The following is an 18,912-nucleotide window of genomic DNA, read 5'->3' as shown; positions in this document are numbered from 1 at the left end:
CTTTTGTTACTCATTCCTGCTCACTGCTTATAAATCAACTCCTCCCACCTTTCCTTGTACTGTTCCCTCCCCCCTCTTTACCCTTTTTTCTTTTCAACAGTCTCTGGCTCTTGCAGTCTTTGCTTCCTCCTCTGAGTGCCTGGCGCTCTGTCTCCCAGCCCAGCATCTTCTCCTGCCTTTCTGTTCTTCAGCCCTCTGGTATTTGAATCACGATCGTTTCCTCCCTCCGCTCTGCACTGGATGCCAACACAGCACTACCAGTACCGAACAGACTGTCCCTGCACTCTCATTTCGGAGACCCACAGCTCACAGAGGCCAATATTGCAGAAGAAAGCGATGCAAGGAGAAGACATGCTCTGGCACTGCAGCCACGCACCAGGGTACGCGCAGGTGCCCCACCAGCCCCTGCGAAGTCTGGCCAGCGCTACAAACAGTGAGTGAAGGAAAATGAGGGTCCTTCAGCAAACTTAGCTGCCAGAACAGTAAACCTAAACTGTATGTGAAATCTGTCCAAGCTAAAATTCTTTGACAAAAAGGTCTTGAATTGGGACAGAGCAGCCACTCTCTAAGTTCCAAGTCATGGGACTGCTAGAACAGTTATCTAAATAACTGTAGGTTAAGCTAAACAAAACACTGGGGTTTTTTCCTGCACTGCACATCCCAGAGCTCTGACCAATGAGTCAAGATAGCAACTATCATTTCCAGAATGGCATTTAAGGCAAGCCATCACCAACGCAGTCGCCTTACACCAGACTGTAAACCTCAGCAGATTAAGAACTGACTGATAAGCAACTCCAGCTCCTGTTCAGCAGGGCAGGAGAGGAGCACACAGCTGCAGGCAGCCAACTCAAGATACGCTACCCTCATTCATCAGGCAGAGCCACTCAGAAAAGCATCAGGTTTAACTGTACAGCTTCATACTGTGCAGGACAGTTTTATCCAAGTGCATTGGAACCTGCGCTGCCACACAACCCATCGGGAAATATTTGGTTAGCTGAATTAATAAATAAGAGATCTAAGAGACAACCCCTGCACTTCACAAGGCAATACAAGCGCATGTGCTGTGCACTGGAGCTCAGCCCTCACGCGGTCATCCTCTCTCGCTATTTCTGGGCGAAAGACCCTCAAACCACCATCAAATCAGCAGGTGGGAGAAGCCAGGACCAAAGGGGGCACCAGTGCATTCGGTGCATTCATTAAAAGCATTCAGTGAATTTATGTGTAGGCCAAACTCAAGGATGTTCCAATTTAACTCAATTTTTTTCTATTTGGAACTTCTACTGTGTAAGCTGCCTACTTTATCCTCTGATAGCTTAACCAGCTGAAGGTTTTGGGTTTGCTTTTTAAATCTCCTTGAGACTTCGAAGAAAACAGAACATCTATGACTACAATTTGAATAGTAGGATTTATTATTTCAACAGCTGTTCACAAGTAAGATTAATTCCACCAACGAAGGAGAAAAAACATAAGTAGAAAAGAAAAATCAACCTTCACTCAAAAGTATAACATTTTCCTAAGGTCATTAATGTAATTCTGTTGGTTTAGGTCTTGCAATTTTTATTTTTAGCAAGTATCCCTACATTTTCTTTCCAGCTAAAAAAAAGCAAACTAATGTAAAACTGCTGCACAACTACATTTTCAGTTCTCCAGCCATTTGGAATTATTTTCTACTTGTTTTGCACTTAAAATGCCTTCCCAGACATAACAGATTAAACAGAAGCTCATGCGTCAAGTAGAAGTTATCAAAAAACCTACATGGAAAAAAATACTAAACCAGATTGAATTTGCATCTGCTTGTCTTCTGTTGCTCTTTAATGTCTCGATTTTACCAGTAGAGTCTATTTCATAGAATTAAAGGAAGAGATACAGAATTTTCTTGGGAGTAAGGGTTTTTAGTGTGCTGTTTGAGTGGTGTAATTGGCAACACCAGCAAAGGATGTTCAATACCGGTTCAGTAATTCACAGAAGAAATTTGTCAAACAGCAACCATTTAGGAAAAGAGCTTTTAGAGATTTCTGGATAGTCTCCAGTCACCATGGCTTCAGCTTTCAGCACATGTAGCTGTGTTACAGCTATTTGAACAGATTTTTTGAACCACGGTCCTTTGCTAACTGGTTCCAGTCATCACAGGGGGAGACCTATGAGCGAGGCAGTCCCAGGATCTATATTACAACATACATTTATAGGATACCTAGCAATACTGTATGTTGCTGAAGTCACAGCAAGTCTGCTCAAATGACAGATGTAGTACAACAAAAATAATCACACAGGCCACTCGTTTGTCTGGCTTTTTATATCTTTGCAAGCCAAGAACCTCCTTCTATGCACTCTTTTATACTGTTCTGACTCAGGCAAGACGACCTTTAAGTCAGTCCTAGTCTTGCCCAGATAGGAACTGCAGAAAAACATCATACATCTAAGTAGGTGGTTAGCAATATGAACACAGGATTAGTTATTCTCTCCAAGTCTTCCTGAGTTAAACACCAGTCCAGCAAAGCTCTGCAAGATAAGTTTTGGGGATGGTGGGTTACAAACTGCACTCACATACAACAAAAAATTAAAAGTTTTATATCAACACTGCTCTCAAATTCATTAAGAGTGAGTACATAATGGCACCTTTTCAATACCATGCTGGCTTAGATAGCCCATGTTGATTCTGGATCTCTACCAGGCCATCAAAGCCTACAGGGATTATGAAACTTGTGGTGGCACATAGCATAGCCAGACAATTTTAGAATCTAGTCTAAACACTGAGGGACCCCGATACTCTAGGGCTCCAAAAGGAAGCAGCAAGAAAGTTCCCAAAGTAACACTCAAAAACCATTCTCCTTTTTTAAAAAAACCCTGATCTTTGAATTAGAAAAATTAACAGTTTCATCCTACTACCTACAATAATGCGTACTAGAGTATAGAAATAACTAGTCTAAATAACTTCTAAACTATTACTGATTTACTGTGAGAACTAGTGAAACTAAGGAGATCCCAGCACAATTTGAATTAGGGTACATGTTCTTCAACAATTGTGAAGGAGTGGGAAATTATTAAGTGGTAAGACCAACAATCTCATTCTGATACTTAGAAAGATTTTGATATATAGCTGGGGAAAGAGGGGTAAAAACTGGTCTAAGTTCGGGGAGAAAGATAAATTCAGTTAGGAAGCCACAAACCAACATAATATTCTCCCTTGGGTAAATGTCTTAGTGAAGCATCAGGTATAGTTTATGTAAATGACATTTCTGACACTGTTCAACATTACCTGGAGACCACAGATCCAAAATCATCAGTGTAGATAAGCATAACTAGTGGAAAATTCAGCTTCAGATAACTAAAGCCATGGCTCGGTATAAAAAAACAGAAAGCATGTCAGGTCGGTCAAGCTAGAATTTGTCCTGCAGCAAGTTTTGCTTAGTACTTTCTTTATTACTTGGGGTGACCAGAGGCCCCCTTGAAGAATCTGCAAATGTCACCAAACTGGGGGGTGGCAGTTGCAAGGCATACAGAGGAGGAAATCCCAATTCCAAGTGAGCTTGGGAAATCTAAAAGTTTCTAAAGCCAACTGGATACAAGTCCATGCAGGTGAAAGCAAAACAAAATGCTCTAAAGCTAAAAAAAAAAAATACCACCACCACCCCCCCACAGATTTGGCCATCTAAGGAGCAATAAAGTAGAAAAGAATTTGGGGAGCTGTGCTGGATTACAAACTAAGTAAGACTCATTAACCTGATGCTGTTCCTGAAAGCCAAATATTCTGGAAGGTCTTTGAGCACAAGAAGTTGAGGTATTTCAAGTCTACTCAACACCACTGTCCTAGCTTTGAATTACCACATAGATCAGTCTTACGCATTCTAAGGAACAGATCCCAAAATGTGGTTCTAAGGTTACTAAAAAGAGACTGACAGGAACTGAAAACAAAGCCTGCTCTTCCTCATACCTATTTGCTTTTCCAAGTAGTATTTACATTAAATGAAAAAAAAAACATAAAAAGAGGTCTTTACATATAAACTCATTTTTGTGACTTAAGTGAGAATGCACATGAACAGATTTATCTTCCCTTTTCACCTCCCCTCCTCCAATAGAAAAATTCCTTCCAACTTCAGTCTCATCTTTTCTTGGTCTTCTTGAAAAAGTAACATGAAATACTTTAAATAGAATTAAACAGTGCAGTTACCACAAAAATTACACACTCTAATGCCAATAACCATACTAATTCTACTGCTTTTTCACATTTGACAATTGATCCCTGAGTAGTCACAATTTTTAAGCAAGTTTCAAGGTGATGGTTTTTTCCTTTAGAAAGTAGTTACGTTCTTACCCTAGCTGGTGTAATACAGTGTGTTTACACCTTTAATATAAAACAATTTAGACCTTACCTATAGTTGTGTATGTGCATATTTATTTTAGCTCCGATCACACATGTATTTTAGCTCTGATTTTAATTTTCAGCTTTCCTCTGAAACAGCAGCAATATTCCAACTCATACTTCACCAAAACCAGACATGTATTTACATCAGTAGACAGACTCAGAGCAACTATCAGTGCTGAAGTGTCAACAGCACATACCAAAGTATGACACCATCTTTCAGCCTTTTAAAGAATTCAGACTTTCAGCAGCTCTTGTTTAGATTTTACACCACCACCATCCCAACTCCTTCATCAACATTCCTTTCTGCCAGAAATTTAATAATAGTAAGTTATTCACATACACAAGATAGTTTCTATGAACCAGCAGATCGAAACAAAGTTTCAAACACACACACACACTTAAAATGGCCATAAAACTAGAAACGGCAGCATTCCCCGTTTCCTTTAAAAATATGCTTATTTACTAGGTCAAAGATCTAAGACAGAATAAGAAAGCAGTCTGAAAACCCAAGGCTCCTTATATATCATGTGAAAATACTTGCTGACAGACAGACCAAGACTTTGATTACATCTCCAGGACTATTTTAATCATTTGTAAAACTAGACCATGAAGTCTGGGTCCAACAGAAATGCACGAGAAGGAACGCATAACTCCTCCACTTACAGGAAACGCACCTGCAGTACTGCAAGGGGAAAGAAGGCAACAGCTGGCATAGGTACAAAAAAAAAAAAGTGCTGTTTCTCTGATAATACAGACAGAATGCAGTGTTTTCAGAACCACTATCACCCATTTTCAGAAACAACTCAGAACACTCCAATTATCTACTTGTGTACAACAGATTGTGTAAAGTTTTAGAAACAAACCTTCTTATCATCTCTCTTTTGCCTCGCATCTGCAATAACAGAGAGCGCATCGGGAATTTGGCAAACAAGTTACAGAAAAACATAAAATAATGCAGTAAAAGAAAACAAGTTACCCCATCCACCTGAACAGGGCAGCACCATTACACCTGAGAGGAGATAAATACTGTGAAAAATAGGGAACAAATATGATGTTATCATTGCCATGCAGAAGGCTAATCTCTCTCCTAACATGGCATTTTCCAACAGAAAACAATTTTCAAAGTATGTCTCCTATATTTTGAGAACTTGTGAGACTGAACCAATAGCAGTGAGCTCTTAAGTATCGCAACACCAGCCTTACTCACCAACAAGTCTTTACAGCCACCAACTACCAAGTATGAGAAAGAAATGTGTGAAGCCTCAATGACTCTAAAAGGCAAAAAACCACTGTATATGGAGAGACTGATGATTAAAAGAGACAGTAGTATTATTAATCTGGGGCAAACCAGCAGTAAAATTTCAAGCTCGTGGCTCCTGGTCCAACATTTCCATTTTTAGACAACAGTTTTTATACATATCAGGTAAATCTTTAACAATCAACCCTCTTAACAACAAAATACTAAGACAACGAGAAAAATATTGCATTAGAGAATAAATAGCTGTCTACACATATACTGAAGTCCAGAAAAGCAATCCTACATCATTGTGAGGGATTTCAGTCTTGAAAAGATTAGCCAGAGGCCTCTCAGTATCATCAGTGAAACTCCCTAGGCCTAGGGTTTGCTTTTTATTTTGAGGATGGGGACAGAGGTAGTTAAGTTTATTTATCAAAGTATTTTGGCAGAATAAAGATGATTTTACATTAGACTCCTTTCAAAAATTAAAAGTTAGTTCATTACTGGATTTTGAAGTCTGTACCTGTGCAAATACAAGGAAGCATTATCTGGTTTATATGAAAACGACAGCAAAGTATTGTCCTAAGTGTTACATTTTATATTGATCGTACTGTTACGATAAGGGTAAACAATGCTGAGGTTTCTTCTGTTCTTGTGATGGATCTATCATTATCCTGTATACTCTTATCAATACAATTCATACACTAAGACACTGAAAAAACTCTCAGATTGATAAGAGGGACTTAACATTTATTAAATTTAGTTAATAATACAAAATACTTTCTCTAACAAAGGAATTTACAGTGCTATCTAACATCAGGGTCATCTTTGATTCATGTGAACTCACAACACAGTGTTAAAGTTGACAAGTAAAACTGTTGCTTTTGTTTAAAAGGCACCAGATCTGCATAACACAGAAAGGTGGATATAAATATCTTTCTAAATATTCTCTACATTTCTTTACTACCTGACAAGTCTATAGTCCCTGCATCTTCAGTGTAATTTGCAATATTTTCAATGTCTTTTTATTCAAATTGACATCCAATCCGACTCTTGTCCCTAAAATTTGAGGAAACTTTATCTGTTTTTAAAGAGTATCCTATATAACCAAAGCGTCTCCAAGATCATCCAGATGCAGATTTGCCCCCAATAAAAATACTAATTACAAAACTATCCTAGAACAATGCCAGATTACAAGCAGAGCCAAATTATTTGGTGAACATGGGGTAGAAGTAACAACAAGGCAATAAAAATGAGTCTGTCATGACTAACAAAGACTAGCAAAACTCTCTTTTCTTATCGATTTGTGCCCTATGCTCCAAAGCGTCTGCCATCTCCACAACTTAATACTTGTAGCTCCATTCCCTGAGAACTGCTCACACTGCACACCCCATCAGAGCATTACACTCGATTTCTCTCCTGTCAAGCTACCATTCTGATATTAAGTTCCAAATGGTTTGTGCACTGAGACTTGTCTCTATCCATCAAACTGATGGAAATCAGCAGGTTCAAAAGCTGTTAGGAAAGTCTAGAAAATATTAAGGCAGGCTTAAAAAATAGCACATACATACAAACTAAGAGTATTTCTATCCACCATGAAAATTAGTTTGGTTGTTTTACAATACCCCTATCAAAAATATTTCAACCAAATAAGATAACTGATTTGTTCTCCTTTGTGACAATGTATCCCGACTGATGAAGCTACAAAAGGAGGTATCTTCCAATTATTTTTTTCTTTAGGTTTGAATTGTCTATATTTCCAAAGTCAAATAACACCTACTGCACATTCATCCCAAACATACACTAGAACACAGATACAATTTTATTTATACAATCAACTGCTTTACAGGAAAAAAAAAAACAAACAACATTTTAGAGAATTACTTTCTCATTAATACTTTCATGATAGAGCCACATGGAAAAATGCAGGAATGTGAGGTTGTTGTTTCCCTGACCATACAAATGAAGAGCTACTGTAAAACTATGAGACAGCATGCAACATTTATCATTCTGCAAAAGCAAAGACTGAAACGGCAAGCTGTGCATGGCAGTAACTGAACTGCATCAGCAAAGAAGTACTAACAGCAGTACAGATTTCCACAAACACTGTATGTCTGTGCTATGGCACTGTAACCAACACTGAAGACATCACCACCACTAAACGTGACACCTGCCATGTTCCTTTTTAAGCAGCACCTCGTAAAACAAATCCCTTTAACTTTTTTTCCCAGTTAAAATAGATGCCCTTTTTATCCCAACCTCCCCCTTTCAGAAACACTGCCTTGTCAAAGGAATTCTTCCTTAAAAATAAAACAGTTCAGGGAACAACCAAAACAAGAAAAACACAAACAAACAAATAACAAAAGAACCACCACAGGAAAAAAAAAGCTATGGGCTCAAAATCTGCAATGAAAACTTTAAATAAATAAGCTTCAACTTACCTAACAGTACATTACCTCCAGTGTTTCCATCGTTATTTTAAAGTGTTAGGAGGTTCCCCTACTTCGGAGCAGAAAAAAAAAATAGAATTTAAAAAGTGTTGGTGAGAGGGAATTGGGAGACATGAATGAGCTTATCAGCTGCTCAAACCAGGAACAAGACTTCCACAAAACCCACCTTCTTGTGTAAAAGACTGTCTTTTGTATTACACAAGATACAAGGTAACATCTCTGTGCCATCTATGTTTTAATATACTCTACATTTTGGTACTATAAAACTGAAAAGAAACCCTATGTATTCGTGTGTGTTCCTGTACCACAAAGTGCAAAAACATTCTGACATTGCTGTTTGATTTTTGCTAACACTACTAAAAACATTTCAATATAGTTCTACAATTCCTTGTCAGAAGTACTTGCTATAGAAACGGTATTTTTCAAACACTAAATCTGAAATTGCAGGTCTGGTGCACTTGTGCTAAAAATAAACTAATGCTGTAAGCCACAAAGCTAAACTGTATAAAAGCAAGCAAATACAGATTAAATAACAGTAAGATGAAAACTGTATTTTATGCCTAGACAGATCAGCTGAAAAAAGCATGAAAGGGTATTTTTAAATTCATATTGGCCATGATTAGGGTGATCCTGAGCTGCACTGACAATCCAAATGCCAAGGAAGAGGTACTGTTTCAAGGCCTCACTGGTCGATTTAGAACTGGAGTATAATCACTGCATAGGTATTAACACAGACTAAAATTGTTTTATAGGTAAATTATATTTGCAGATGAGACGACAGAAGAGGCAACAATCTCTATAAGGCTGGAGCACCAAACCCAAACGTCAGCCTCAAGGGTTGGTTCTGTTTGAAAAAGGGAAGAGAAAGGTGTCAGTTCTCTACAGCTTACCGTAGGACACAGCAAAAACTTCTTATATTTTTGCCATAATGGCCAAAAAAAGTCTGTCGGAAAAAAACTGAACCAGTAACTGTAGTCCTTTGGTTATAAAAGACTAAAGCAGTTTTTGTAGCATCTTAACATTTTGTCTAATGGTGATGTTTCTTGACAACTTCCACACCAGAATTTCAAAGTATGTATTAATACACTCTTGCAATTTCCCACACATACAGTAAAGCTCTAAGGGTCTCAAAAGGTTTCTTACATTGATTTGCTTCAGAATCCACTCATTCAAGGGAAAGGCTAAATCTCCATTTTCATTTAATAGGCAAAATTAGAAAACAGCTTAAATCCTGATTATATAAAAATGTTAGAAGGTCAGCCACAATCCTCTTTGCTCTGTAGATGAACAACTCCAAAGTATCCTTACAGCACTGAGACAGTTTTGTTCATTGTCTAGGGACCCCTACAGATTGCAGGTATGTAAATACATGGCTATCCTAGAAAAATAAAGAGCCATATTACTTGGTGAACATGGAGTAACAGTAAAAATAGATAATAAACATGCAGTAGGTCTGCCTTTGGACACGTCAGCAGAAGTATTATCCATCTGGGGTAAGCACAGAAAAGTTTAAACCCTAAGCATGAACACAGGGGCTCAAATTCTGGAAAATTTTACATGCTGCAATGATTCACAGCTCTAAAGCACCCACTTTTAGGTGACAGTACCAAAAAGATAATCAAATATGATGAACAGATCCATTACCAATACTATATTTCTCAATTCCTTACCAAATACATCACAGTAAAGACTATGAATATTATCTGTAGCCATCAATTTATACTCCCAACACTCACACAAAAAAAAAAATCCCACATCACCACCACGCACCCATAGTCAGCATCAGGAATTATTCTGAAAAGAACACTGGTCCTTTATCATACCACTATATAAAATTTCTGCCTTCAGTACCAAATGTAATTTCCTGTCCTGTATTCCTCCATTTACTGCTATTGCTGGGCTTTGTCAGCAGGAGCACCACTAGGCTAGAGGGAACTTAGATTTGACCAAATACAGTAAGCCAACTAACACTGGATTTCCAGATGACAGACAACAGTTAAGACTTTAAAGTATGACAAAATGCATACAACTTGTCCAAATATTTAACCTGTTCTTTTGAATATCTCTCTAGTATCTATAAAGATGGTCATGAGCCTCAACATTCCTTTCTACATCCAAGCTATTTTAATAAAAGCAAAGCTAAATCCCCCAGATTAGACTTCACTAATAACAAAATGACAACTGCTTTGCAGAATAATCCAAGAGAGTGCATTGCCCACAACTTAATTCCACAGCAAAAATATTAAATAGCCACTGCCTTTACCTGATCTCTCAAATTTTCAGTCTTGCCAGATCTACCTCTGGTTCCCTTTTATAGTCAAGGACAGATGCAAGGAGCAAAGATTTGCAAGGAACACACATCTGTCCCCCTTCATTCCCTCACAGCCCAGCATGTAAATGTTTAAAGAATGCTATAAACTTCTGATTCTAAATTAATCCCAGCTGGGAGGGCACACAGGCTCCAGACATTTTGCAGCTCATCCTCTTTCCAAACAACCTTCCTCCCAATGGCCACTTGTTTTCAGAAAAGAGAGGCTAAAGCAGAAGTTACCCCTTCTCAGACAAAGAAAGGGTGCACTGGTTCTCAACGGGTGTTAGAAGAGAGGAAAAGAGCAATAAAGTTATGATGAAGAAAATAAATGTACTTTAAGCAGCAGAGAAAATAAAGGAAGAACAAACAGAGTGAGAAAATAAGAGTGCAAACAAAGAAATTAAAATTGGAGTTTTAAACAATTTTCAGTACTTCCTCATATCCTGAAAAATCCTATCTGTACTACTACACATGCATGCACACACTGCACCTCTGGGCTATGAGCTTTACAAACACATTGCCACGAGCACAGCAGCATGAGGAAGAAAGAACAGCAGTGGCTGCTCCCCTAAGGTACAGGGGTCTTCAGGAGCCATGGTATACCACTAGTGAAATAGCTGGTTTAAAAAACAAAAATTAAAGAATTAAAAAAGAAGATGATGTTATCTTCTCCAGCATTTCTTGTGTCACAGCTATGCAACCAGAAGCTTTCAAGCAATTCCAAGTGTGTAGGACCAAGTAAGCAGGTTGGCCCAACCACCAGATGAGGAAGCCGATTTCCTGCCTTTATTTAGCGTGCATAGGGAGTGGGGGAACTAGAGGTACTACGGGCTGGCCAGGCCAGCATCGCTCTTGAGGCAGCCTACAACAGCTCCCACGTCCATATACTCAGCCTCACAAAAACACAGGACACTGAAGTGGATGAAAGCGAGGACCATCTTCACATGATCTGGGAAGGTCTGCACACACGCTAAACAGGCAACAGCAATAAAACCAAGAAACCCAGCATACTACATGCCAATTTAATTATACCCAGCCAACTTCTCAACTTCAAAAGATTTTGCCACCCTGGACTTCCCAGTTTAGAGAAAATTCTCCTCTTGTGTATTTTCCAATATACACAGACGCAAACATTTAACTTACTGAGATTAAATGATAAATCTTGCTCCTCCCACTTTCTACTTCTACTGGAGATGGACAGGCATGGAAGATGTTGCAGCTCAAACACATTAAGACATTCGGCTTACTTCCATAAAAATACCATACATAAAGCCAAAGCTGCGTTTTCAACTATCCTGATCAGTTAAAAAATTGTTTGCAACTTCTACAAATTATAAACTTTGTTTATAAATATATGAATATTTATATAAGCTGAAAAAGACTCAGTGAAATGAAATATTACGGTATTAAAGGTCAATATAATAAATAGCATAGCTTCAAGGTATTGAAGAACTGTATATTAGTACCAAACCTGCATATATGGAAACGTGGAATGAATGACTGATGACATAAATTCATCTAACAACGTATACCAGGCATAAGTCTAAAGAGACTAACATGCTAAAAAAAGTATTCAAATTAAGGTTAACAGGAAGCACTTTTTATTAATTGCATTACTCCTAATGCTACAAAGATGATGGAGACTCCTTTTTTACAAGGTGTCACTGGAAAAGACAAGGGGTAATATGTACAAGTTACTCCTGGGGAGATTCCAATTGTACACAAGAGGAAAATTTTTTGCAATGAGAACAACCAGCCAGTGGAATTACCTCCACAAGGAAGTGGTGGTTCCCCAACACTGGACACGTCTAAGATTCAGATGGACAGAGTGCTGGTTCATCTTGTCTAGACCATGCTTTGGCCAAGAAAGGTTGGACCAGATGATCCTTGAGGTCCCTTCCAACCCGGTAGTCTATGATTCTATGATAATGCAAAGGCTATACAGCATCATTCACATTATGTGTATATACATGTATGCTATGTTATATTCATAAACCGACATGACTAATGCCTCATGCTGACGAGCTCTGTAAAACTAGCATCACACCACCTAGTAGACGCTGATCTTTATCTTTCATCAAATGGAGCAGGGTTAAGTTGTGATCTTGCATTATGCATAAGCAGTGAATACAATTATACTGAAAAGCAAGTTGATCATCTTTGATCTCAAGTGGAAAGTATAAACTCTGATCTTCACAGGTGACAGCTCTATGCATTACTCCAATTTACTAGTTGCTTCCTTGAATCAGTGTACGCAATAGAAAACTCACAACACGTAGTTGTGGCTAATCTTATGCAATCCACTAATGTTTAAACAAGCAAGAATAGAAAATAAGAGCAAAGTAGTTATGTTATTTTGTTTGGCACAGAGAAACTGCAATTAGCTCTTGATTTTACAGTTCAAGAAGGATGCTGAAAACCTAGAGGAAAAAAAAAATTAAAATGCCTGTAGGAAGAACACAAAGAGCAAAGAGAAGGAAGGAATTTGATCTCTAATCAAGGAGGTATATAAAAGAACCACCAGTGAATGCAAACTACACTTGAACAAATTCAGGCTAGAAATGAGGCTTCTTTTGTTTTCAGGTAGATGGAATCATTTAAGAATTGCTCATTTCCAAGTTCCCAGAAATGTTTTCATTGAAACTGGATGCTTTCCAAATAAATGCCGCATTTCACCTTGGTGTATCTGTTCTGAACACAAATTTAGGAAATCTAATGGTCAATGCAGTTGTAGTAGTAGCAGTTGCCTATGTTCCCAAAATACTTTATGAAGGAACCAAGTGTTTTCCCTCTACAGGTAAAAAACAAAGCAGAGAAGTAACAGTAACGGTCAAGAGCAGCACAGGAATAGAGTTCACAGTTCCTAATTCCAGTTCTGATACCCCATGGTCCCTTCTGTTGGGTTTTTGGGGAGTTTGGAGGTCCAGGTTTGGGGGGGGTGGTGGGGGTGGTGGTGTGTGTGATAATGGTGATGTTGTTTGTTGGTTTGTTTTGGTTTAGTTCTTTGTGTTTGGTATTGTTTGGGTTTTTTTAATTCAGCCCTTGAACTTACTTTTCTTTCCTGCTTCACAGATTCCACTTCTGTTCAGTGTCTTGGATTTAATTGCCAATTCTTATTACTAACCTGCAACAATGAAAAATATTTTAACTGCAGAAATCCGTTGCTACTGAAGTTTAAGAAGCACAGCACACTGTACTTTAGCAGTATGTAAACTGAGCGATGCAGAAGATCAAAATAGCAGGGTTGCTCATTCTTTACCAGCCAGTCCCACAAAATGTTAATATAGCAGGACCAACTACAGAAAGTGTTGATCAGTGTGCATTTGTAGACATACATAGTACTAAGTACATAGTTACCAGTTCTAAATTATACTACGTTCCACATTTTAAAAGTAAAACTAGAAAAAAATCATACACATAATAATGTATGTCTTTAATCTACCAAAAGCTCTCCCTATTTATGCAAGCTACAGAACTCAATAACACGGGTTTTACAAAACCCACTCAATTTCCAGGGCATAGGATTGCAGTGATTAAGCACACAGACTCCGTGACAGCCTCAAGCACGCTATGCTAAAATCCATGCTGTTAAATCCTTGCAATCTTTTTTTTAATCAGGTTAGCTAGGTTAAAGCTAACTTGGCTGTGCCTAACCACTTTGAAATCGGGAAGTTTGCAGACATAGCATATGTACCCTTGTTCTTGGCCTGCCTAGTCAACAGGTGCCCATAACAGAAAAGTGTGTGGGTCATTACAATCCATACCACTAAGTCTTCAGTCATTGTGGACTAAGAAAACAGCGATCAAAGCATAAAACCTTCATCAGCTTATGGGTAGCCAAAAATTAATGGGATCCAGGATTTTCTCTTTTTGTTCACACATATACTTGTAGTTTCTGAATGTGCAATTCTTTCAGTCTCATACATGATGAAGGTGAGACTTTTCTCATGAACGCCCATTTTCCTTTATAACAGACTTATTTAGCATATTTAGTTTTGTTCAATGGTCCAATTGCAACTCTCCAGTTCTAGAGTACATCAAAAAATCTCCCAACTATCACACGTCAACTTCTGGTAATCCACCACGCTGTTTTTAAACGTAAAAAGGTAAAAATATGCTAAGAACTTTCTATTTATTTTTCATTTAAAGATAATAACTGTAGTTATTGTTGCAATAACACAGCACAAAAACATTACAGAAGGCAGTCGCTAACTTGGGAACATGCATGCATCAATGAGAGCATCTAATACCCCTAATCCTTTTGTGTCTCAGGTGTATGTGTGCACAGGTACATGCATGCAGATGAAATGTATGTATGCACTCCTCAAGAAACCGCCTTCTTTTCTTTATAAGAAAGCCAAGACTGTAAGTACTAATTGCAGGGGGTTTTCCTAACTTTCTTCAGGCTCCTTGGAGAAACAAGTTGAGGTACAGACCTACACAATCCCAATAACACAAACCCTTTGTACAATCACCAACTAAGCCTTGGGGAAATTTCTGAAAGAAATGAGAACCTGCAAAATGTAAGAAAGGAACACAATTCTGTACAACTCCTCCTGGCCATTCAGAGAAACGGTACCCATACAGCTGCCATCTCCCATTACAGGGAACACAGCACTATGTACTCTTAAACACACCCCTGTGAAAGAGCAAGGGTCACTGAGGTAAAACCTTTCCCACCCCAAGCCCACCTCACGCAACCAGGCCTTATTACAAGTGATAAATGAAGCCTCAGGGCTTCAACCTGTCAACAGGAAAAGAATAGGACAGACAAAACCAGCAGCTTTAAATGCTATCCTGCAAAATATAACTCAAGGTCAACATCAGCCACTTAGGCACAGCATCCATCCCTTCCTCTTTTCTTCCCCCAGTCCTCCTCTTTATTTCAAGTGCAGATCAAGGAGAAATAAGCAGTCTCAGATTAAGTTGTATGTAGAATTTTACAACTTTTATTCTGTCAATATTAACACAAGGATGTGGTGATCTAACAGGACTAAGTTTATGCTGCTGAATGTCTTGCACCTAAATATCTTTACAAATCCAATTAGATTCTGTATTTGAAACATAAGCAAAAAATAGCTTTATTGGAGCACAATACTATTTCTAAAAAAGCTACCTGTTAACATGGATATGCTTTACTAAAACATTTAACTCCCAACTGTAAAACCTTTTCATAAATTTCAGTAAACAAGACACCTAGGTCTACAGGGCCATAAGCTTATGAGCTCATAAACTACCAGAACTGTTACTAGTGAAACAAATTAAGTTTTAAATACAAATTTGTATAGGTAAGATTTGCTACGAGCTGGAATTTAACGATTTAAAAAATCCCCCGGGAAACAATTTCCATTAGTGAACAAAAATTGCATGTGTATAATAAAAAGGAACTTACTACCTTCAGTAAGTATTTCAGTGGTATTATATGGTGACACCCATCAATGGAAAAATTGTTTAATTACTTGAACATTCTTTAGAGAAAATATATGATAAAAACCAATCTTGGAATCTAAATATAGCAGCGGGAAAAAAAACATTCATTTACTTTCCACTAGTAAGTTAAGTTAATAACTAAGACTGGTTTTACTTCATCACTCAAGAGAGTCCTTTTTCACTGTCCATGCCCCACTACACAATGTTGAGGATCAAAATATGTCTCTTGGGACAACAAACTTCAGAAACAAAACAAACTTTCATGTAGTGTGGTAGGAAAAAGATGGACACAACATTTTCTCCTCTGTCTGTAACTTTGATATCTACACAAAGAAAACCAGAATAATGACCACATGTAAAAATCACTAAAGATGGTGCCAAGTGAAAAGGTAAGATGATTCAAGGGGAAAGACAAAGTAATTAAAACCACAGACTTTTCCAAGGGCTCATCCAGATCTGCCAACAAACATGTTTGTTTCCAATGTATGTCCTCTGAAGGAAAGGTTTTGTTGCTACAATAAATCAAACCTCAGAGGCTAAGCAGTCCTCTGGCAACACAGTGCAGCTTTGCTGACACTATTTTGGAAAAACAGATTTAAATTGACACTTTCAATACAGCAGCATTGTCAGAAACTACTGCAACAACAACTACAGGGCAGATTCTCTTAAATAAGAAACCTATTTGTTTCTATAGACATAGAAACCTATTTGTTTCTATAGACATCCCACAGACTGATGATGTTAAAGGGAGGGGTTTTTCTTTAGTAGCAATGTTTATTACACTGCTTGTCACTTCCAGACTGGACTTCCTTTGTATATCCTATACCTAGAGCTTTCAACATTTCTTCATAAACAGATCATTCAAATCTGTTCCAGTGGAAGGGGCTGTGCTTTTACCGCCTGGTTGCAAATCAGCTTAGACTGATCGAAGTCCAGATCCCAGCACTGTTGTTCTCCCTGCAAGTATTCCAGTCACCTCCCTTCAGGCAGCACTACGGATTGCCCAACACGTTGAGTTAATTCAGGAAGCTGATCCATCTGAAAACAAATCCACCCCTGCCCATCTTTGCAAAACCAACATCACTGCTCCCCATCCCTCCTCCCCCACTCCCAAAACCACGCTCTGCAGTTTTCCAGCCTTCCCAGTACGCCTTCTCGAGCCAGGTCATTACACACCTGTGACAGACTTGCATTTGATACAAGATTGAGGGCAGGGCTGCATGGGCAAAGCTCAGCATCTCACACTTGCAGGATCCTTTTTTATCTTTCCACAAACTCCTTAAAAATGTATTATATTTCTCCGTGGAAGGATAGACCACGTACTGAAAGCCAGTCCTTTTCAAGATACAGGAATATTCCGATTAATCATCCCTTTCTTCCTCACAACACAAGTTTAGTTTCACAAGTAGATTAAAAGAAACCACCTACAAGAACTACTGTGTTTTAGAAAATGTGAAAAAAACAGGCATTCTGTCACAGCCTGAACAGAGTCCAACCTGCTTTTACAAACACCTAGGAGAAAAGGGGGAGGGAGTAGCCATTGAGTCCCCTTGCATCTCCCTCCGGAAAAAAGCTCTCACGTATAGAGGATGCATTCAGCAACAGACTGGGATACAGTCTGGCACTTGGTGGCAGGCAGCCTACTCGGGTAAGCCATCCTGCTGGAGACCACCCCTTCTGTATTGTATGAAATGCTACATGCTACCAGCAGTCACAAAGCCAACACTGATTTTGTGGCAACTAGCACCACTCCAAAGGGTGACTGTCAGATGGCACAGAATCAAGTGGAGCATGCACTCTTACCTATCCCAATTCCTGAGAAGGCAGGCACACACAGCTTTATCAAAAACTCCTACCGGCCATCATGTCCAGCTTCAGATGAATCATAGCACGGTGAAACCTAGAAGCAGAAAAAAACGTGGGTATGAACAAAATTTGAATGGGAAACGAAATCTTTTACACAAGGTAAAGGGTATTGCAGAAATTGTGTTTTTAAGCACCCAGAAGCAACAATGAAGACTTATAAAACCCAGAAGCTATTAAGATCTTGCAGTTAACTTACTCATCTGAGAAAGCCTGCATGAGAACTGTTTCACTACAACAATTCCAACCTTTCTTTTAGCACCCTTTTCTCTGAACAAAGTTATTTTCTTTCAGAACACATTTTGCCAGGCATTTGGAGATTAAACTTTTGGTCACACCTGAAAGAGGGGACATTTAGCAGCACTGTGGCCCATGTTTTTCCTCACTACTCAACACAAAGCTTAACACATCAAACACAAGGAAGAGCAGGAGTGAGTTTCTGTAAGTCACTAACTGTAGTCCAAGAAGTCTCCCAAGAGAAGCAAGGAAAAAAAGTTTCAAAGCTGGTCCTTTCTATTTACCAGGTGCTGTAATAAAATCTGCATTGTTTCAGCATTAGCCTTAACATCTGACCTCTGTGTATTGCTACAAAAGGCTTGCATCTGTAGTTGATAGGAGCTCTCTAAAATTAGACTGGGCAAACAGATGTAACCATGGAGATTTATGCTGCAGTCCCGAGAACTCTGCAGAGGCACAAGATGAAGGTAGAGCACATACCACCAACGAATTTTTGTCCTCCTCTACTCCCACCAAGCTCACGCGTTTGAGATGTGCAGTGAATCATATCAAAGAGACAGATTAAAAAACAACTCTAACTGAGGAGACTGGAGGAGAAGATCTAGATCTCTTCTCCAACCTGGTTTTCCCCAATCCAGTTCACTTCAAGACTACAGAAACACTTGTGCTGACATGTGGCAGAAAAGGCACGGGACAGGATGAACAGACGAGGACGGATGCTTTCAGCTGCAATGCCAGCATAAGCTGCACATAAAGCCATGTTAAAGCACTATTTATTTTATTATAATGAACTCTGAACTTTGGTATGTCAATAAGCAAATAATTTTAAGTCACCCATTGCTACTCTCTCAATAGCATTTCTAGACAGAGTTGAAAAAGGTTTGAATACTTGGTGGCAAGAACATAAGCATCAACCAAAGTTCTTAAAGAAGTGCCAGACAGCATTACCAACAGAGCTCAAAAATGTAATTATTGCTATCTTCCTTTAGGCAGTTAAAAATATAGCTTTCAGAGTTTGGGG

At 38.6% G+C, this 18,912-nt stretch overlaps 1 protein-coding gene across 8 annotated transcripts in view; it reads right to left on the bottom strand.

Annotated features, from left to right (window-relative positions):
• SIPA1L1 (signal induced proliferation associated 1 like 1) overlaps positions 1-18,912 on the bottom strand; it is a 218,835-nt gene that overhangs the window by 130,207 nt on the left and 69,716 nt on the right. For 7 of the 8 annotated variants that reach the window (XM_026848959.1, XM_026848957.1, XM_026848956.1 and 4 more), the window contains exon 2: positions 17,595-17,691. The gene's annotated coding sequence lies outside the window, so the exon portion shown is untranslated. Of the gene's footprint in view, positions 1-13,413; positions 13,486-17,594; positions 17,692-18,912 lie in introns of all 8 variants that reach the window. The other variant, XM_026848958.1, reaches the window with a different exon arrangement.

The sequence above is a fragment of the Athene cunicularia genome (genome assembly GCF_003259725.1).
Source record: "Athene cunicularia isolate RWA chromosome 5 unlocalized genomic scaffold, athCun1 chr5_part1, whole genome shotgun sequence".
Classification (NCBI taxonomy): Eukaryota; Metazoa; Chordata; class Aves; order Strigiformes; family Strigidae; genus Athene; species Athene cunicularia.
This window is presented reverse-complemented; position numbering and strand designations above follow the sequence as displayed.